Source organism: Pan paniscus, chromosome 23 (genome assembly GCF_029289425.2).
Source record: "Pan paniscus chromosome 23, NHGRI_mPanPan1-v2.0_pri, whole genome shotgun sequence".
Taxonomy (NCBI): domain Eukaryota; kingdom Metazoa; phylum Chordata; class Mammalia; order Primates; family Hominidae; genus Pan; species Pan paniscus.
Genome location: NC_085927.1, coordinates 36,565,430 through 36,586,802, shown reverse-complemented (window position 1 = coordinate 36,586,802; position 21,373 = coordinate 36,565,430). Strand labels below are relative to the sequence as shown.

The following is a 21,373-nucleotide window of genomic DNA, read 5'->3' as shown; positions in this document are numbered from 1 at the left end:
GTTTGTGGACCAATGAGTAGGTGAGGCCAATTTGAGTCAAGTTGACTGATTCTTATTGGACAGGAGCTTCTGCCTAGAACTTTTTCCCAGAGCACAGAGAGGGTTTAGTTTAGATTTCCTTCTGTCCCAGAGTGTTCTGATGCCTTCATTTCTTTCTCAATCCATCCTTCTGTTTACTCAACAAATACCTGTGCACCCTGTGCTGGAAGTTTGGGGACCATGCTGGGTTCTGAGAGGATGTGGGGACTAGGATGGGGTCCCAGCCCTGCACATTCCATGGGGTTGGCAGAGAAGCAACACCAGAAGCCACACAGGATGCTAAGCACCTTGGGGGATACTGGTACAGGGACAGGAGGCAGTCAGGGAAGACTTCCTGGAGGAAGGGGTGCAAATGATGCCAGTAGGAGTTAGCTTTGTAGAGGAGGTCAGGAAAGGTTTTCCAAGGAGAGAGAATCACAAGTGCAAAAGTTTGGAGGTGTGAGACTCTGTGGCCTGGTATGTTTGGTAGAGTTCAGGCACAAAGACTATAGTGTGTGTGTGTGTGTGTGTGTGTGTGTGTGTGTGTGTGTGTGTTGAGGGTTGGGGGAATCGGTGGTGTTATAATAAAATTGGAGGTCAGCAGGAGTTAAGTCACAACAGAGCCTCAGTGCGATGCCAAAGGACTTGAATTTTGCCCTGGAGGCTGCTGTTGCCTAGTATGAAGTGCTAAATCACAGAGCGAAAGTCTTCCTCCCCACCCTCTGATGACTTTCCGGAGAAAGCCTCCATTAGGTGCTAACGCGTCTTTAGTGCTTCTCCCTAGACTCCTCTTGTTTAACAAAGATCGGACACAGCCGGCTCCTTTGGGGATCCTTCCTTAGGCTGGCGGCCGTCTCTAGCCAGAAGGCATAAAAAAGCATTGCTTCCTTCGATTTTATTTTTGCATTAACTTTTTAATTAGGGCATGTTTTTAATTTAATCCAGCGGATTATAGTTTCCCTTGAAAATATGTTTTAAAAATACTGAATCCATTGAACAAAAATGAATACGATTAAAGGGGGTTCTGGATGTAATTAACATTGGGAAGGTAGTGTTCAGAAGCTTGGAATTTGGAGAGCCCCACAACAGGTGAGAGGGCTGGAGGGGGCTGGGCCAGTAGTCACCTCTCTCTCAACATTCCCCTTCTTCCCTGGATACCCAGGGGCCTTGACTGAAGGGCGGGATGGCTGTGTAGCTAAGATGTGGGTGCAGGGATGTAGGTGCCCATTGATGGTGTAGGAGCTGAGGTTCCTGCTCCAGGCTGCTGCTGCTCCTCATCTCTCTCCTTCTCTGTCTGGTGATTTTCTTATTCTTCTCTTCTTTCTTTTTTTTTTTTTTTTTCTTTTTTTGAGATGGTCTTGCTCTGTTGCCCAAGCTGGAGTGCAGGGGCAGCATTGCAGCCTTGAACTCCTGGGCTCAAGCAATTCTCCTGCCTCAGCCTCTCGAGTAGCTGGGACTAGAGGTACAGACCACCACACCTGGTTCATTTTTTATTTTTTGTAGAAATGGGGTCTCACTATGTTGTTCAGGCTGATCTTGAACTCCTGGGCTCAAGCAATCCACCTGCCTCAGCCTCCCAAAGTACTGGGATTATAGACGTAAGCCTCTATACCCAACTTGTCTTGGTTTCTATTTTTGTCTCCCTGCCTCTCTCTCCCTCCCACCCATCCCCCCAACTCACGTCTTTCCCTGTCTCTGTCACTCTTTCTGTCTTACTCCCATCTTTGCCTCTCCTCTGACTCTCTCTCCCCATCTATCTCCTCTGTCTCTATCTCCCTCTGTCTCTGCCTCTCTCTGTTTTTGTCTCTCTCTGTCTTCTTCCGCCCCAATCTGCACCACTTCCCCCTTCCTTCCCGCTGCCGACCCCAAGCCCACACAGGTGCCAGCACGGCCCTTCCTTTCTCTCATTAAAAACTTTTCATCCCACTTGCTTTGGCTGGTGGCTGACATCCTGCCACAGAACCATCCGGACCCTTGCAGAGCCCGGGGGCTCAGCCAGAAACCCTTGGAGGTGTGAGAAAGTGGTAGTAGCTACTTCCCAGGTGGAAGACAGAGGCCCTGTGGAGTCAGGCACCTGGCAAGGCCGCCCTACAAGGCCATGGTTTCCCCTCAACCCACACCCTTTCCACGCCCCCAGGGCCCTCCCTTCCCCACCGGGCCCCAGGGCTGTGGGGAAGAAGAGGAAGCCTGGGCTAGCAGCAGGACGGCAGATGCTGCTTTTGGTTTGATTTGGTTTGGGGTACTGGGGGACTGTCGGCTACCCTTCCTCTGAGCACTGCTGGAAGCTGCATGCAGTAGGTGCCTTTGCCCTTCATTCTGCTACGTGGTCATTCCTTGCTCAAGTGCACAGTAGACCAGCAGTGCATATTTGATGGCTAAGAGTTTTGGGAAGAAAAACAAGGTTAGAAATAGAGTCTTGCCTCCAGGCTGGGCACAGTGGCTCACACCTATAATCCCAGCACTCTGGGAGGCCAGTGCGGGCGGATCACTTGCATGAGCTCAGGGGTTCAAGACCAGCCTGAGCAACATGGCGAAACCCTGTCTCTACAAAAAAGTACAAAAATCAGCCGGGCATGGTGGTGCATGCTTTATTCCCAGCTACTTTGGAGCCTGAGGTGGGAGGATTGCTTGAGCCTGGGAGGTCAAGGCTGCAGTGAGCCAAGATCACGCCACTGCACTCTAGCCTGGGTGACAGAGTGAGACCCCGTCTCAAAAAAAAAAAAAAAGGAAAGAAAGAAATAGGGTCCAGCTTTTTCTTTTCACAGATGGGGAAACTGAGGCCCAGAGAGTTGAGGTAACTTGTTCTGGATCATGCAAATAGCTTGGAAATAATGGGGTCTGGGTCTTCCATGCCTCAGAAGCTGGGAACAGTGCACCCCCGTGTTGAGCTGGTGGCTGCTTTGACATCCCTCAGGGGTTGTTGTGTAGACACCCACTTCTGAGAGATGGGAGATTCTGGTTCGAGGCCTGGTTTGCTCTCCTCTACCTACTGCGGGACTCTGGGCAAAATCTTCCTTCTCTGAGGACCTTGGGGTCCCCAAGCATAGTCCCCATGGCACAGTCCTGAGGATTGCAGAGCGTGGTCAGGTTTGCAGGGTCGGAGGTTGCTGACCTCACCGTGGATGGAGGGCTTCTTCAACACAGGTTGCTGTACCCCACTTCCAGAGTTCCCATTCAGCGTGGTCTCCTTGAGCCCTGATAATCTGCATTTTGTGTAGGTTCCTAAGCGCTGTTCCTGCTGGTCAGAGAACCCACGTTGAGAGCTGGGGTAGTGGAGGTGCAGCAGATGAAGCACACGGGTGCTAAAACCTGCTGTGAGATCTCAGGCAAGGACTTCACCTTTCTGTGCCTTGGCTTCCTCAGCTGTAAAATGGAATGACAGAGCACTGTCCTCATAGATTAGTTGTGAGGATTAAATGAGCGATTGGGAGGCGGAGACGCGCGGATCACCTGAGGTCAGGAGTTCAAGACCAACCTATATAATTGATTTTAATTGAAATTCCTTTCGGTAATTCTTAAAGATAATAATACATTTTGATGTTTACTCATGAACATTACTGATATTCCTTCCTCCAGCTACATGATAATGTTTTCTCTCACTCCTGTGGGTGAGATCTAAGAAATGAAACTTGGCCAGGCATGGTGGCTAATGCCTGTAATCCTAGCACTTTAGGAGGTCTAGACCTCCTCCTGAGGTCAGGAGTTTGAGACCAGCCTGGCCAACATGGTGAAACCCCATTTCTACTAAAAATACAAAAATTAGCCAGGCATGGTGGCTCAAGCCTGTAATCCCAGCTACTCAGGAGGCTGAGGCAGGAGAATCACTTGAACCCGGGAGATGGAGGTTGCAGTGAGCCGAGCTTGTGCCACTGCATTCCAGCCTGAGTGGCAGACAGAGTGAGACTCTGTCTCAAAAAAAAAAAAAAAAAAAAAAATGGCCGGGTGCAGTGGCTCACGCCTGTAATCCCAGCACTTTGGGAGGCCAAGGTGGGCAGATTACAAGGTCAGGAGTTCGAGACCATCCTGGCTAACACGGTGAAACCCCATCTCTACTAAAAAAATACAAAAAATTAGCTGGGCATGGTGGCACACACTTGTAGTCCCAGCTACTACTCGGGAGGATGAGGCAGGAGAATCGCTTGATCCTGGGAGGTGGAAGTTACAGTGAGCCAAGATAGTGCCACTACACTTCAGCCTGGGCGACAGAGTGAGACCTTGTCTCAAAAAAAAAAAGAGCAAATATTTGTAAAGTGTGTAGAAAACCCCCCAGGCACACAGTAAGCACTATATGCATGTTCGCTATTTTTTTTTTTTTTTAAAGACAGGGTTTTGCCCTGTCACCCAGGCTGGATTGCGGTGGCATGATCATAGCTTGCTGCAGCCTTGAATTCCTGGGCTCAAGTGATCTCACCCTCCCAAGTAGCAGGGACTACAAGTATGCACCACCACGCTTGGCTAATTTAATTTTCTTTTTTTTTTTTTTTTGCAACAGAGTCTCGTTCTGTCGCCCAGGCTGGAGTGCAGTGGCGCAATCTCAGCTCACTGCAAGCTCCACCTCCCGGGTTCACACCATTCTCCTGCCTCAGCCTCCTGAGTAGCTGGGACTACAGGCGTCTGCCACCACGCCCGGCTAATTTTTTGTATTTTTAGTAGAGACGGGGTTTCACTGTGTTAGCCAGGATGGTCTCAATCTCCTGACCTTGTGATCCACCCGCCTCGGCCTCCCAAAGTACTGGGATTACAGGTGTGAGCCACCGTGCCCGGCCTTTTTTTTTAGAGACAGGGTCTTGCTATGTTGCCCAGGCTGGTCTTGAACTCCTTGTCTCAAGTGATTCTCCCACCTCAGCCTCCCAAAATGCTTGGGATTATAGGCATGAGCTACTGTGCCCGGCTTTGTCTTACTATTATTGTTGTTATTCTTATTGCCATGATTATTTACCTTCCCCTCCTCCACAAAGACTATTCTGTTCACAGTGAATTCCTTGCCATTCTCCAAATTTCCAGTGTGCTTTCACACTTCTACCCTCTGCTCGAGCTGTTCCTTCTACTTGGGACGCTTCCTCTAACTTCTGCACGTGTTAAAATGCTGGCATTCTTTTCGACTCAGCTCAGATTCCTTCCTCTGATGTCTGTGATGACATGACTTGCTTCCCCTAACCAAGCTCTTATTTCATTCTGTGAATTATCCTGTTACTTGGGTGTCAATCTCCCGTGCTGACCCTCAGGCTCCTATAGATCTGACTTGGGGCTTTGCTGGTACAGAGAGTCTCCCAGGAATGTTACTTTCAAAGTCCAGCTTTGATGGTGTTTCAAGAAGACCAGCTCCATCGTTGTCAGTGGCAGCTGTCAGAGAAGCCTTCCAAGGCATATGGGGTGGAGCCCCATTGGGACGTGGGATTTCCTTAATTAGTAAGAGTGTGAACTTAGCACTCCACAGCCCCAGGTTCATGTCTGTGTTTTGCCATTTAGTGTGATGCAGCCTCGGATAATTTCCTTAAATTTTTTTGTGTGTCCTTTGCATCTTCATTTTATTTTATTTTATTTTATTTATTTATTTTGAGATGGAGTCTCGCTCTGTCACCCAGGCTGGAGTGCGGTGGCACGATCTCGGCTCACTGCAACCTCCGCCTCCCAGGTTCAAGCAATTTTCCTGCCTCAGCCTCCTGAGTAGCTGGGATTACAAGCACGCATCACCACGCCCGGCTAATTTTTTTGTATTTTTAGTAGATACGGGGTTTCACCATGGTGGTCAGGCTGGTCTCGAACTCCTGACCTCATGATCCGCCCACCTTGGCCTCCCAAAGTGCTGGGATTACAGGCGTGAGCCACTGCGCCCGGCCTGCATCTTCATTTTAAAAGGATGCCATCATCACTTACAGCAGCGGGTTTTTGTGAGGATTCAGTGCGTTCTCATTTCTGCAGCAAATATGAGCACCTCCTATGTGCCTGCTCTATTCCGGATGCCGGGAATCCAGCAGTGAGCAGGAGAGACCCTGTTCCTGCCCTGGGAGAGCCGATGTTTTAGATGGACACAAGGGGAGGTATAGAAATGATAGTGTCACTGTCTCCGGAGGATGCAGCAGGAAGGAGATGGTCTTTGAGAAGTGTTCTGTGCGTGGTCTTGCAAGTAGGAGGCCCTTAGCAATTGGTAAGTGTGATGATTACTGTTATTGCCGTAATTATTTGGGAGAGGAGGCAAAAGGGGAAGGGAGGCATTGTGGGAAGAGGGAATAGTATCAGTACAGGGTCAAGAAGGCATTCGGTGTCAAAGTCGTAATAGTCACAGCCAATGTTTGTGGATGCCCTAGTGTGTGTCAGGTACTCTGCTAAGGACTTCCTAGGTGCAAATTCATCTCAACCTCCAGGGAAGTGCTGTGTTATCCCCATTTTCCAGATGAAAGACATAGGGCACGGGGGAATTGGACCACTTGTCTGGGGAAGTGGAGGGGCGGGAGTCAAACCTAGATTCTTACCCCTGCATCTAGGGTGTGTGATGGGAAATGAGACTGAGTGGGGACAGGTCCTCATAGGGAGGGCTCAAATCTTGACTGTGTCCTCCTGCTGGAGTCCCTTAGATGGTCCCGGGATGGACAGGGTGGGGAAGTTCATGGCACATCTCATTTTATGGCCCAGAAAGCCAGTGGCATGCAGCCCCTCCAAGAGTGGGTAGGAAAGGATGGCTCCTCCTGGACCCCTTCTAGTTGGGTTCTCCTGGTTGGTGGCAAGTCCCTGGCGGGGCTGGAGTTGTGGGAGGTGATAGGCACCGTGCAGCCCATGGTTGGGAGCCTACATTCTGGGTGGTGAGGATGCTGGTGAGTGCTCCTTCATTGCAAGGATGCAGTTGCTCACTGTCGCCTTTTCCTCATTTCTGCTCTCTGAGACCCTCTCTACTTAGGACTGGGCATGAGGGGAGCCCAGGAGAAAAGCAGATAATGAGGATCCAAGGGACTTGTATTTGTCTCCAGCCAGTCGCCTCCCAAATACCTATGGTTGCTCGTTCCTGGGCAGACAGGTGCCTCAGGGAGTATCTTTATCTTTTGTGTGTGTGATGCCATTGGAACCTCACAGTGACCCGTGAGGCAGGCATCAAGAGAAGGCCTGTTGTTGTGGGCTGATAGCAACTCTCAAGTCAGACACACTCGAGTTAGAACTCCAGCTGGCTTATGCATGAGCTTTGAGACCTTGCTCCAGACACTTCTCTGGTCCTCAGTTTCCTCATCTGTGCAACAGGGATCATAATAATGATTATTTTGTGGGTGACAGATAATAGTTATATGGCATCTAATGCATAGAAGTGCTCAGTAATTCATAGCAACGAAAATTTTGTTGTTCTTCACCCATTTTACAGATAAGGAAACTGAGGCTCAGAGAAGTTAAGGGACTCTCCCCATGGCATTTTGCTTCCTGGTAATGGCCAGGCAAGTTTGCAGATGGAAATACTTTCCATAAAACCCAGGTCCCCCAAAGCCCTGCACCATTAGGAAAAGGCTGTTCCCCAATTGTGAATCTGTCCCCCAAAACAGTGAACCATGAGATCATGCCCCTTCTCTCTCGTGGGTTTCTCCCTGTGATGTTTTAAGTGTTCATACTCTGAGCAGCTCTTAAAGCCTTTGCAATTCTTCCGATTCTTCCTGCTTCTAGGAGTGAGTGAAAACGAAGAAGATATCACAGTCTGTCCAGGAAGGAAACAGAGGAGCAGGTGAATGCTCAGGAAACCGGATTCGTAGTATGCACTACCCCAGAATTGGGGCTGGCAAATTCTGCTCTTAAAACCCCCACCTAGAGCCAACTGCTGCCCCTAGTAATATGCCCAAAATATTACCAGGATGAAGGCCTCATGCTTCCTGGATGAACCACAAAAAAAAACGTTGAGGCCATCTTGTTGAGGAACATTACATCCAGCAAGTATTTATTTATTGCTTGCTTTGTTCTTGGTCAAGCCTTTTCACTTTTTGGCCGTCAGCCATTGCAAAACCTCCACAACAAAGAAGTGGAAAGTCATGCAATCAGAAAAGCCATAAACTACAGTTGGGGCCAGGGGAAGAGGGAAGTTAGCTGAAGACTTTGTAAGCAGAAACATCAGGAAACCTTCTGACATGTTAATAAAGATACTCTAGAGTCACATCTTGTGTGGAAACTCAAATCCGCATTGTTGGGGCGGAAGTCGGAGTCAATGACTGGCCCCAGCCGTCACCCCGAGCCTTCAGATAAGACGGTGGAACTAGGCAGGGCGCCGTGGCTCACGCCTGTCATCTTAGCACTTTGGGAGGCCAAGGAGGGTGGATCACTTTAGCCCAGGAGTTTGAGACCAGCCTGGACAACATAGTGAGACCTCATCTCGACAAAAAATAAAATTAGCCAGGTGTGGTGGTGTGTACCTGTGGTCCTCTCTACTCGGGGGGCTGAGGTGGGAAGATTGCTTGAGCAGTCCCTGGAGGAAGAAGGTAGAGCCAGGAACTATCATTGATTAAACACTTAACCAGCTCTAATATGGTAGTAAAGCCCTTATGTGTATTTAGCTGCTCTCCCAATTCACAGATGAGAGAAATGAGGCCCAGAGAGGTTAAGTGATTTACCTGAGGTCACAAAACTAACAGGTGGGGAATTCAAACTCAGGCGCATCTTTCTGCAAAACACATTCTTTTTTCACTACTCCCTGATATCTGAGGAAACTTATTGATGAGCAAAATGACCTGAAAAAATAAAATGTGAATGCCTCTCAGTGTCAGGCTCTGTGATAAGTGTAGGAAAAAAAGAAAAAGAAGAAGAAAAAAACCCCACCAGACTGCAATGCCTCCCAGCCCGTGAGCACTCACAGTGGAATATGGGAAACAGAAGGGCAAACAGCATTTACCATACAGAATGGTGAGTGGTAGGCAGAGGGGACTGTGAGACATAGGAGGGTAGAGCTTAATCTAGTCGGGGTATTCAGGGAAGGCTTCCTGAAGAAGGAGATACTTTAGCTGAGGAGATAAGCAGCCCAAGATAAGGTGGGAAGAGGGTATGGACACATCTATTAGCTAGGACTCTTGATAAACAGAGACAGAAACCCAGCTTCCATAGCATTGAGCAAAAAGGTAAATTTATTGGATTATGTAAGAGGTGAGCCTCAGGTATGGCTAGATCCAAGGACTCAACTAATTTTAGGGATTTATGTCTCCATCTCGGCTCCACCTTCCTAGGTTGGCTTTGCTCTCATGCCAGCTTTGCAGGTGGTGACTAGAGATGGCCCCACACCTCCAGCCCTATAACCTACTTGCTTAGCCTCCCCGCAGAATTCTGTAAAAGTCTCCAGTTGAGTTTCATTGACCTAGATTGGGTCAAACGTCCATCTTTGAACCAACACTGCAGTCTGGGAATGAAATGCTGTGATTGGCCAGGCCTAGGTTATGTGTCTGCACCAGGGGTCGAAGGTGGACTGAGAATGAAAATAAGAAAGCCAGGGATGCATGGCACCCTTGGGGCTGATAGAAGGTCCATGGGGCTGGAGAAGGGGTCTGATCATGACATCCCTCTAAGCCACGTGAAGAAATTGCATACTGAAGACAGTGGGAAGCTTTGAAAGTATAGTGAAGGCGGGGGTGACATGCCACCATATGGGGACAGGCAGGGGTGGAAGCATGATCAGGTGGCGGACAGTGGGGACTTGGACTGGGCTGCTGGTGATGGAGAGAAACAGTTGGATCCTGGGGGTGTTGAGTGTAATGCACAGGACTCAGTGGTGATTGGATCAGGGGTTCATGGGGAGGAAGAGGTTCATGATCTTGGGTTTCTGGCTTGTTCCAACAGGCAAGCCTGGAAAAGAAACCAAGCTCAGGAGATCCTATTAGGAGTTTAGGTTGATTGTGTTGAGTTTGAAATGCTGTCAAGCATCCAAGTGACAGACTAGTGGAGAACTGGCCATTTCACGGTTGCTATGCTGAGAGGGGCCGGTCAGGATTCTGTGGCCTTAGGAGAAGGGGTGCAGAGTGACAACTCTTATCTAGTAAATATTAATTGAGCACCTACTGAGCTGCAGTGCTCAGGAAACAGAGCATTCAAGGCCCCCAGACAATGAATGCAGAATATGTAAGTCAATCATATGATGTGTTAGAAGGCGGTGAGTGCTGGGGGAAAAAAAAAATCACGCAGGGTGAGGGCTTCTGGAGTGCTGTGTTGGCGGGGCAGGTTGCAGCATTAACTGGTTGATCAGAAGAGGCCTTGAAGAAGTGAGATGTGAGAGAGGACAGGAGGGTGAGAGAGTGAGCCAAGTGGATGTTTGGGGAAAGGGCATCCGGGCAGCGGGCACAGCCAGGGCACTGGCCCAGAGGAGGGAGGGTGCTTGTGTGTTTGAGTGACAGCAAGGGGGCCGGCATGGCTGGAGAAGAGGCAGGGGCCAGTGGGGTTGGGGGCAGAAAGGTAAGGGGTGGGGTCAAACCTGTAAGGCAAATGAGGACTGGTTTTTCCTGAGTAAAGTGGGAGCCACGGGAGGATGCGGAGCAGAGGAGGGCCATGGCCTGACTTCCGTTTTCCTAAGGTCACTGTGGCTGCTTGCTGAAAATCAGCTGATGAGACAAGGGCAGAATCAGGGAAGCTAGTGATGAGGTGGCTTGGACCAGAGTGGTAAGAAGTGAACGCCTGAAACAAATGTCTGGCAGTGCGGGTGGTGAGAAATGGCGGATTCTGGCTCTGTTTTAAAGGTGAAGTTAACAGGAGTTGCTGCTGGATTGGATTAGGGTGAGAAAGAAGAATCAAAGCTGCCTTCAGGGTTTTTGGCACCAGCATGAAAGGATGGAGCTGCTACCAGCTGCAGGTGGGGTATGCTGGGGAAAGGACCAGGCTCAACACCCAGGTGCAGGGAGGAAGAGAGTGGGCAACTGTGTCCAAGTGAGGAGAGAGATTTGGGCTCAAGATGACAATTCAGGAGATGTCAGCCTGTGGGGAGCATCCAGGGGCGCTAGTATCTCCTGAACTGGAGGGAGGAGAGAGGGCCACAGTAGCCAAGTGTGACCTCCTAATACCTGTGCCAGAATGGGTGGGTTTGGCCCCGCATAAGGAAAAACCCTGTAAACGTTTTCATGGGGCTGTAGAGAAAGAGGAAGACAAGCAGACATAACCTCCTTGGCATCTGATCAAAAGCCACCGTGGCCTGGCTGCTCATTTATTGAGTGTGGGCCTGGGAGGTGTCCATGCCAGGAGCCAGGGTGTGGGTGGCATGATCAGAGGCTGAAGCTCAATTGTCCTTGAAGTTCCTGGCACCCGGCACCGACTAGCCCTGGGAGAGTGCCGTCCTGCAAGTGTTGATTGAATGAATGCAAAGAGTCTTGTGTGTTCCTCTGCAGCAGCCGGGAAAAGTGTGTGGGGTGGAGTGGGGCGGGTAGCATACCCCAGCCAGCAACACCATTCCTCAGCATTTGACAAAGTGTGATTAATTAATTTTTTTCTCTCTCTCTTTCTTTTCTTTCTTTCTTTCTTTCTTTCTTCCTTTTTTTTTTTTTTGACAGAGTCTCGCTCTGACACCCAGGCTGGAGTGCAGTGGCATGATCTCGGCCCACTGCAACCTCCACCTCCCAGGTTCAAGCAGTTCTCCCTGCTTCAGTCTCCCGAGTAGCTGGGATTACAGGTGCCTGCGACCACGCCCGGCTAATTTTTGTATTTTTTAGTAGAAACAGGGTTTTACCATGTTGGCCAGGCTGGTCTTGAACTCCTGACCTCAGGTGATCCTCCTGCCACAGCCTCCCAAAGTGCTGGGATTACAGGCATGAGCCACCGTGCCAGGCCATTAATTTTCTTTTTTTTAGGAGACAAAGTCTCTCTGTTGCCCAGGCTGGAGTGCAGTGGTGTAACCATGGCTCACTGCAGCCTCCAGCTCTTGGCCTTGAAGTGATCCTCTTGCCTCAGCCTCCCAAAGTGTTGGTGTGAGCCACCAAGCTTGCTGAAAGTGTGATTCATTAAGACTATTTTTATTCAAGTCTAACATGTATACAGAAAAATGCATATTTCATACGCATACAGCTCAATGAATTTTCAAAAGATGAATGTGTCTGTGTGACCAGCACCTGGATCAATAGCTGAACGTACATAGCACCCCTCCCTGCCCCAGGACACCTTGCTCCCCCTGCAGTTACCCCTTGCCCCACCGGGGTAACCACCATCCTGACATCTCCCCCTAGAATTTCACCTGTGTTTGTACTTTGTATCCATGGAACTGTTACTGGAACGGGGTCCCGATCCAGACCCCAAGAGAGGGTTCTTAGACGTTGTGCAAGAAAGAATTCAGGGTGAGGCTGGGCGCGGTGGCTCACACCTGTAATCCCAGCGCTTTGGGAGGCCAAGGCGGGCGGATCACCAAGTCAGGAGATCGAGACCATCCTGGCTAACACGGTGAAAGCCCGTCTCTACTGAAAATACAAAAAATTAGCCGGGCGTGGTGGCGGGCGCCTGTAGTCCCAGCTACTCGGGAGGCTGAGGCAGGAGAATGGCGTGAACCCAGGAGGCGGAGCTTGCAGTGAGCCGAGATCGGGCCACTGCACTCCAGCCTGGGAGACAGAGCGAGACTCCATCTCAAAAAAAAAAAAAAAAAAAAGAATTCAGGATGAGTTCATAAAGTGAAAGCAAGTTTACTAAGGAAGTAAACAAACAATAGAATGGCTACTGCATAGACAGAGCCTCCCAGAGGACTGCTGGTTGGCTATATTTATGGTTATTTCTTGATCATATGCTAAATAAGGGGAAAGGTGTGGGCAGTTCCCAGAACTAAGGGTTCCTCACGTTTTTAGACCATATAGGGTAACTTCTGGCATTGCTATGGCGTTTGTAAACGTCATGGCGCTGGTGGTGGGAGTGTCTTTTAGCACGCTCATGCATTATAATTGGCCTATAATGAGCAGTGAGGATGATCAGAGGTCACTTTTGTTGCCATCTTGGTTTTGGCGGTTTTGTCCAGCTTCTTTATTGCATCATGTTTTATTAATGGGGTCTTTACGACCTGTATCTTGTGAAACCAGTCCTGCTGACTTCCTGTCTCTGTGACAAAGAATGCCTGACCTCTTGGGAATGCAACCCAGCAGGTCTCAGCCTCATTTACCCAGCCCGTGCTGGAGAGATGGAGTTGCTGTGGTTCCAGTGCCTCTGACAGAACCACGCGTTACGGTCTCTCTTGTGCCGACTTGTTTCGCTCATCACAGGTGTTGTTATTGCGTAAGGTTCTGGCTTGTTCTTTCTCCTGGCTGTTTAGTATATATCTGTTTATTTGTATTTACTTGTTTATCCATTCTATTGCCAATGGGCATTTGGATAGTGTCCAGTTGGGGGCAATTAACGATCATGCCACCGGGAACATTTTGATATGTGCCCTTCGGTGAACAGTTGAATGCATTTCTCATGGATGTATAATCAGCAGTAGAAATGCTGGGTTGTAGAGAAGGTGCACATTCAGGCTTTGTCTCAGTTAAGCCAGAGTTTTCCAAAGGGGTTGAACCAGGTTTCCCTCCTGCCAGCAGAGTATGAAAGTTCTGGTTGCATTACATCCTTGCCAACACTTGGTATCCTTTTCTTTTTTTAGTTATTTAGTTATGTAATGATCCCACAATGTACTTTAAATTTGCATTTGTTTCCCCGATGGATAGGAGTTTGAGCACCTTTCATATGCTTATTGACCACTTAGATAACCTCTTTTATGAAGTATGTCTTCAGACGTTCCCATTTTTCTGTTGTGTTGCCTGTCCTTTTTTAAATTGATTTCACAGAACTCTTTATATGTTCTCAGTATAAATATTTGTTTGAGATGTATTACAAATATCTTTTTTCATGCATGACTTCATTTGATCCATAAGAGGAGGAACCGGGAATTTTAAGCCTCAAGGTCATTGGAATCCAGGACAAGCTTCACGTGTGTGAGCCTCAGTTTCCCTCTCTAAATCCTGTGGATATTAGCTCATTGCCTGGTGTATAGATGGAACTGTGACTGATATTAGCACCTTTGCTGGGATGAGGAAGCCCTGAATTAAAATGGGCAAAACTGGCCTTGCATGGCTTTCAACCTAAGTCATCCCTGTTTCTCAGGTCTGTATACCAACTTCCAGGCTAGGCCTTGAAAATACACAGTGAGCAAGGCCCATTTCCTACCCTTGGAGGGGACTGCACCAGTGGTGAGCGCAGGGGGCCGTGGGATCCCAGCAGAAACACTAACTGGGCTAAGGCATTGTGGAAAGCTTCCTGGAAGAGGTGAGTCTCAGGGTGGAGTAAGCCTCTTCTGTTCAGGTACAGGCTTGGGCACCTTTGTGCATCAGGCACTGGACAGGTACCTGGGAGATGGAAAGAATCGGCTTAGTCTCACCCCCTCTCACCCCGCAATAGACCAGTGTTCTTGATGGGGATGACTGCACCCCCAGGGGGCAGTCAGCAATGCCTGGGGACATTTTTGATTGTCAGGACTCAGGGAGGGGATGCTACTGGCATCTCCTTGGTAGAGGCCGGGGATGCTGCTAAACATCCTACGATGCACGGGACAGCCCCACCCCATACTCCCACAAAGAATGATCTGGTCCAAATGTCTATAGTGCAGAGACTGAGAAACTCCAAGATGGACAATTACAATACGATATGAGCGGGGGAAGAGAGGAGAGCAGAGGGATTGGGAGTGTTGTCCTGGCCTTAAGGAGTTTGTTTGTTTGTTTGTTTACTGACTTTGAGACAGAGTCTTACTCTGTCATCTAGGCCGGAGTGCAGTGGCTCAATCTCGGCTCACTGCAAACTCCGCCTCCCGGGTTCAAGTGATTCTTCTGCCTCAGCCTCCCGAGCAGCTGGGATTACAGGCGCCTGCTACCATGCCCAGCTGATTTTTGTATTTTTTTTTCTTTTTCTTTTTCTTTTTTTTTGAGACAGAGTCTTGCTCTGTCACCAAGTTGGAGTTCAGTGGCGCGATCTCAGCTTACTGCAACCTCTGCCTCCCAGGTTCAAGTGATTCTCCTGCCTCAGCCTCCCGAGTAGCTGGGACTACAGGTGCGTGTCACTACGCCTGGCTGATTTTTGTATTTTTAATAGAGACGGGGTTTCACTATGTTGGCCAGGATGGTCTCGATCTCTTGACCTTGTGATCCGCCTTCCTCGGCCGCCCAAAGTGCTGGGATTACAGGCGTGAGCCACCGCACCCAGCCTAATTTTTGTATTTTTAATAGAGACAGGGTTTCACCTGTTGTCCAGGCTGGTCTCTAACTCCTGACCTCAGGTAATCTGCCTGCCTCAGCCTCCCGACGTGCTGGGATTACAGGCATGAGCCACCGTGCCTGGCCAGGAGTTTATTAACCTTCATGCCCACCACGTCAACCACAAACCACGTGTGGCTGCAGAGCCCTCGAAATGTGGCTGCTGTGGCTGAGGAACTGAATTTCAAGTCTTTATTTTAATTTCAGAACAGATACTCATTCCCATTCTTGGAAAACTTTTAAGTGTGTGTACAACAGTTAGGGTGTGTGGATGTACTTTGTTCAACTATCAATTTTATGAAATCTCTGTACAGATTAGCTATTTCTACTGAGAATTTAGCATCCAAATTGAGATGTGCTGAAAGTAGTTTTACCCTGGGTTTCAAGGACTAAGTAATTAAAAAAAAAGACTATAAACTATCTCAGTAATGTTTATATTGATTGATGATAATATTTTATATATATTGAGTTAAATAAAATGTTATTAAATTTACTTCTGTAACATAGCTACTGGAAAACTGAGAATTTGAAGTGTGTCTCACACTGCATTTCTATTGGGTGGCGCTGTTACAAACTACAGGAAGGAGCTAGAATTCTGTGGAAGGTTTTAGGCAGGGGCTGACATCCTCTGGCCAAAATGACAAGAGGGAATTCCGGAGACCAGGGCAAGTCTGGCCACAGGGAGACTGCATGGCCTAGGAGACCTGAGCCACAGCCGCCAAGAGAAGCCCTGATTCCCCAGAGAGGAGGTGCCCGCTGCCAGTCCACAGGTGAGCAACAAGACTGGATCCAGAAGAGGGAGGAGCCTTTAGGAGAGGCAGGCCCATCGCAAGGCTGACTGATCCTTCAAAGGAGCCTCCCAGCTAAAAGCCAGCAGGAGAGAGACCTTGGCCACCAAGGGTCTGCCAGCTCCTGGTGGTCCCCACTCCAGACACCTGCCAGCTCGAGCCTGACCCTCGCCTCCACCCTGGCTGCTGCCTGTACCGCTCTCAGGTTTGAAACCTCATCTCTTGCTGCTTGGCTCTGCTCTCTACTACTTACCAGCTGTGTCAACTAGAGCAAGTGGCTTTCCCTCTCTGGGGGCTGCCAGCTTTGCATGGCCTGGCCCATGTTGCAGCTAGAGCTCAGGAAAGATCAGAGATGCCCACAGGTGACAGGTCTTCCTGGGCTGGGTGTTTTGGAGGTGGCATTATGAAGTCTCAGTGGGGGGTCTGCAGACAGTATTCTCTGTTTGCAGATGGCTTCCCCTCTCCACTCTGTGTGTTATGTCCTCATTTCACTGCTGAGAAAGTGGAGGCTCAGAGAGGTGAAGCAGCTTGCCCAGGGCCACACAGCTCCACAGAGGCAGAATTCAGATGAGTAATGCTGACTTTGCAGGTCCAAGGATACCCCTCCCATGGCTATAACTCAGTGTTCGATCAAGGGCAGAGCACTGCACCTCTCTGGGCCTCAATTTCCCCATTTGTCAAATGGGGAGAATAACAGTGCCAGTCGGCTGCTGTGAGGCTATAGTAAGTTGAATAAAAGTAAGAGAGCACCGGCCCAAGGCAAGGCTTCAGGTGGTGGCTGCTGTTTGTTGACTGATCTGTGCATAAGTGTTCACTGCAGCCTTCTGCAGTGAGTGGTAGGAGCCCGTTTTTATGGGGAGGAAACTGAGGCTAAGATGTGCAACTGGTGAGAGCAAAGTTGGGGCCTCATCTGGCTTCTTGGCCCTGGAGCACTTTCCCTCCTCTGCTCGGCCCTCCGGCGTTACCTGTTATTCATGACGGGGCAAGGCTTGCGCTGTCCCCAGCCTGCTCCTCCGTCCTGCATGACTGGACATGAACGGGCATAGGAGCAGCCTCGCCAGTGGTGCTCACAGATGTCCAGCCCACTAAGCCTGCTCCCTCCCTCAGGAACTCTGCTTCCTTTGCTGGGTGAGCTGTAACCTTTCCTCCTTCCTGCTCCAAGCAGCTACTGAGAGTGAGAGTGGTTGATCAGGAGGCTGGTACGAAGACACCTAGGCTGTGGCCAGATCCTAAAAGTCAGAACTGGGAGAGGCCTTAGAGGTCATTGGCCCCTGGCGCTGGTTGTCTAGACAACCTCGTTCAGCCTCAGTCTCCATAGTTGGAAAATGGGAGGAATCGTCAGCTTGGCAAAAACGGCAACCTCCGGCAACACAAAGTTGGTGCAGAAGGGGAACATGCAGACTGCTGGCAGGAGGGTCTTTGGGAGGGCACTTCGGCAGTATCTGCTGAAATATAAAGGGAGAGTGGCCCCTGAGCCCGCCGACCCCCTACAGGTAGCTACCTAGAGCTGTGCTTCTCAAATCGTATTGTGCATGGAAACGCCTGGGGTCTGGTTAAAAAGCTGGTTAAGTACCTTCTAAGGCATGGGACTAGCAGCCTCCCAGGTGGCCTTACTGCTTGCAAGACCCTAGTAAGGCCCTAGGGCACCTTTCATGCATGGGCACAAGGAGGCATGGTCCTTTGTGATGGTATGTCATTGCAAGAAGATGAAAGCAGCTTACATGTCTGTCAGAAGGCCTTGGCTAACTGAATGGTGTGTTGTTCCTGCTGGGATGCTCTGGAACAATTAAGAAGAGGGAGGGAGGGCCGGGCGTGGTGGCTCACGCCTGTAATCCCAGCATTTTAGGAGGCTGAGGCGGGTGGATCACAAGGTCAGGAGATTGAGACCATCCTGGCTTAACACGGTGAAACCCCGTCTCTACTAAAAATACAAAAAAAATAGCCGGGCGTGGAGGCGGGTGCCTGTAGTCCCAGCTACTTGGGAGGCTGAGGCAGGAGAATGGTGTGAACCCGGGAGACGGAGCTTGCAGTGAGCTGAGATCACGCCACTGCACTCCAGCCTGGGCTGGAGTGAGACTCTGTCTTAAAAAAAAAAAAAAAGAAGAAGAGGGAGGGAAGGAGGTCCATCAAGGTGTTGCATGTTGATGTGTCTTTTCTTCTGGAAGGATATCAGTGCCCTCTGGAGGCTGGGGCTTTGTCTTGTTTACTGATTTGGCCCCGGTGCTAGAACAAGGCCTGGCACACAGTAGGTGCTCAAGCAGTGTTTCCTGGATGATAGAACAAACATGCTGACACGGAAAGACCTCATGTTCAGTGAACCCAGTCAGTTTCAGGAGGCTATGTAGAATCCAGGACTTCTTAACCTTGGCACTAGTGACATTTGGGACTGGATGATTCTTTGTGCTGGGGATTACCTGGGCATTGTAAGATGTTTAGCAGCATCCGTGGGCTCTACCCATGAGATGATCCCTAATTGTAACACCAAAACTATCTCTGGACATTACCGATGGTTCCCTGAATGGCAAAATCGCCCCTGGTCCCAGCACTTTGGGAGGCCGAGGCGGGCAGATCACTTGAGGTCGAGAGTTTGAGACCAGCCTGACCAACGTGGTGAAACCCTGTCTGTACTAAAAGTACAAAATTAGCTGGAAATGATGGCACATGTCTGTAATCCCAGCTACTTAGGAAACTGAGGCAGGAGAATCGCTTGAACCTGGGAGGCGGAGGTTGCAGTGAGCTGAGATCGCTCCATTGCACTCCAGCCTGGGTGACATAGTGAGAGTCAGTCTCAAAAAAAAAAAAAAAGAAAGAAAAGAAAAGAAAAAGCAAGTGTAGATGGCTCCCCTCCAAACTGATCAACAGCAGTTACCTCTTAGAAAAGGGGGAAGAACATAGGATTGAATCTTTTACTCCAAAGAGACTTATGCCTTCTCCCTCCAGTTTGTAATATAGAGGTTGTACCAATGAGTTGAGCAATTAGGTGCATCTTAAAAGTAGAAATGGCACATGGACTGGCTTGTAGAGCTGTGAGGGGTTAGTGAAGTTACACACCTGGAACGTTCAGCACAGTGTCTGGCTCATGGTGAGGGTGCTGTCAAAGGACACCATTGTTGTTTTATTGTGTTGCATCTCTCCAGCAGCCCCTAAGCATACAGAAGCAGATAAGACCTTCTCGCATATGGGCAGACTGGAGCTCAGAGAGGGAAAGGGACTCTCCCAAGGTCACACAGCAAAGGAGGAGCTAGGCTTGCCTTCATGACTCCAAAATAAGGACAGTTTCTCCTCTGCCACCCTGCGGCCCCCGCCGGGCCTCTGGGCCTCCTGGTCTTTGTATCTCTGGATTGAGGCTGTGTGGGCTGCTTCAAGTCCCCCAGCTTGTTGACTGCTTGGTGTTCACCAGCCCGGCTGGCACCCAGGAAGCAAACAAGGCTGGAAATGTCAGGGGGTGTAGCCTGTGGGAGTTGTGCTCTGGCTTTGCCCAGCAGCACTGGGAGGACTGCCAGGGATTTGGAGCCTGCGAGGAAGGACCTTGGCAAAGATGTTCCCTGTAGGTGGGTACTGGACTGGCGGCCAGCCCTATGCAGCTTCAAAGTCATGCTGCTCACCCACTGCTCAAACATCTGCCATGGCTCCCTAGTACCTAAGCCTAAATTTTCCTTCCTGTGCCTGCTGGGATAGCATTCCATGTCCTACAAAGGACTCTCCATGAGATGCTAGATTCCAGATACTAATAATAGTAATAATGATGATAAGACCTAGAGCACCTGCTGTTTGCTAGGCGTGGAACTAAGTGCTTCACATGCAATATCTTTTTTTTTCTAATAAAAAAATTGTATTTACTTAGAAGCATTCAGAATGTCAACAAAACAGCTGCAACTTTTTCTTTTTGCAATTACAGAGTGGTATTCAGTTAACAGAATAATTATTTCGTATAAGCTGCATCAGAGACAACTGAAGATGAAAAAACTACCATCCCCATATATAACTAATTTGTGCTGTGCACCAACAAGAACCCGCTTTAAATTTCCATGCCAATTTACAGCCCCCATACTGTACCAGGCAAGGTTAGCGGCTATTGAAAATACCATCAGGACAGGGCTATCTAAAGACACATTCGGTAGTGTGTTAACTATACAAAAAAAGACACTGTACAGTTTTAAAACAAATCTTACACAGCCTTACATTTCAATTTTTTTCTTTAAAAGGAGTGAGTTGTGTACAGGGGGGTTAAATGCTTTATAGACAAGAAAAAAAAAACTGCGCTAGAACCAACTTATTCTTCATCATCATCTTCATCTTCATCTTCTTCCTCCTCAGCCTCTTCGTCTTCCTCATCTTCCTCCTCTTCCTTCTTTTTCTTGCTTTTTTCAGCCTTGACAACTCCCTTTTTTGCCGCATCAGGCTTTCCTTTAGCTCGATATGCAGCAGTATCCTTTTCGTATTTTTCCTTCAGCTTCGCAGCCTTCTTTTCATAAGGCTGCTTGTCATCTGCGGCAGTGTTATTCCACATCTCTCCCAGTTTCTTCGCAACATCACCAATGGACAGGCCAGGCTGTTCTCCTTTGATTTTTGGGCGATACGCAGAGCAGAACAGGAAGAAGGCCAAAGGAGGCCTCTTGGGTGCATTCGGATCCTTGAACTTCTTTTTTGTCTCCCCTTTGGGAGGGATATAGGTTTTCATTTCTCTTTCATAACGGGCCTTGTCCGCCTTTGCCACATCTTCAAATTTTCCTTTCTCTTTAGCAGACATGGTCTTCCACCTCTCTGAGCACTTCTTAGAAAACTCTTGGGAAGTTGACTGAAGCATCTGGGTGCTTCTTCTTATGCGCCTCCCGACAAGTTTGCCCAAAAAATGCATGTGATGACATTTTGCCTCTCAGCTTCTTAGGATTTCCTTTGCCCATGTTTAGTTATTTTTCCTCAGCGAGGCACAGTTGCCCAGTGCCCGTCCGGCTCTCACTTGCCCCGGCGCTGTCTCTGTGGAGCTCAGTGTACTGCAATGCGCAATATCTTATTTAATCCTTACAAAAGTCATATGGCACTGCTGCAATATGATTCTCATTTTACAAATGAGGAACCTGATGACCACAGAGGTTAAGTGTCTTGCCCAAAGTCATGTAGCTCTGTAGCCAGCATCTGTAGCCTGACTCCGGAGCCACACTTTAACCAGGAGACCATCCTACCGTATCTTGTTAGGAGAGCAAGCCAGCATGATGCCGGCAGAGAAGGCCTCTGGGTACATGGGAAGAACCCAGCCAGGTGTTCAGGCCTGGCTGTGCCATTAACTTGCTGTGTGACCTTGGCCACACTCTCCTTTCTGAGCTCGCCCAGGCTTTCTCCGAGGCCACTGCTGGCTCTGCATTCCCAAGCTCAAGGACCCAA

At 49.2% G+C, this 21,373-nt stretch overlaps 1 protein-coding gene and 1 pseudogene across 4 annotated transcripts in view; one reads left to right on the top strand and one right to left on the bottom strand.

The window, feature by feature from the left end:
- Positions 1-21,373, top strand: part of TPST2 (tyrosylprotein sulfotransferase 2) — a 64,200-nt gene that overhangs the window by 8,593 nt on the left and 34,234 nt on the right. Inside the window, exon 1 of one of the 4 annotated variants that reach the window (XM_034949274.3) lies at positions 5,967-6,166. The exons of 2 other annotated variants lie outside the window; for them this stretch is intronic. The gene's annotated coding sequence lies outside the window, so the exon portion shown is untranslated. Of the gene's footprint in view, positions 1-5,966; positions 6,167-16,083; positions 16,197-21,373 lie in introns of those variants that run through there. One more of the 4 variants, XM_034949273.3, reaches the window with a different exon arrangement.
- On the bottom strand, positions 16,352-20,895 carry LOC129395045 (high mobility group protein B1-like; annotated as a pseudogene).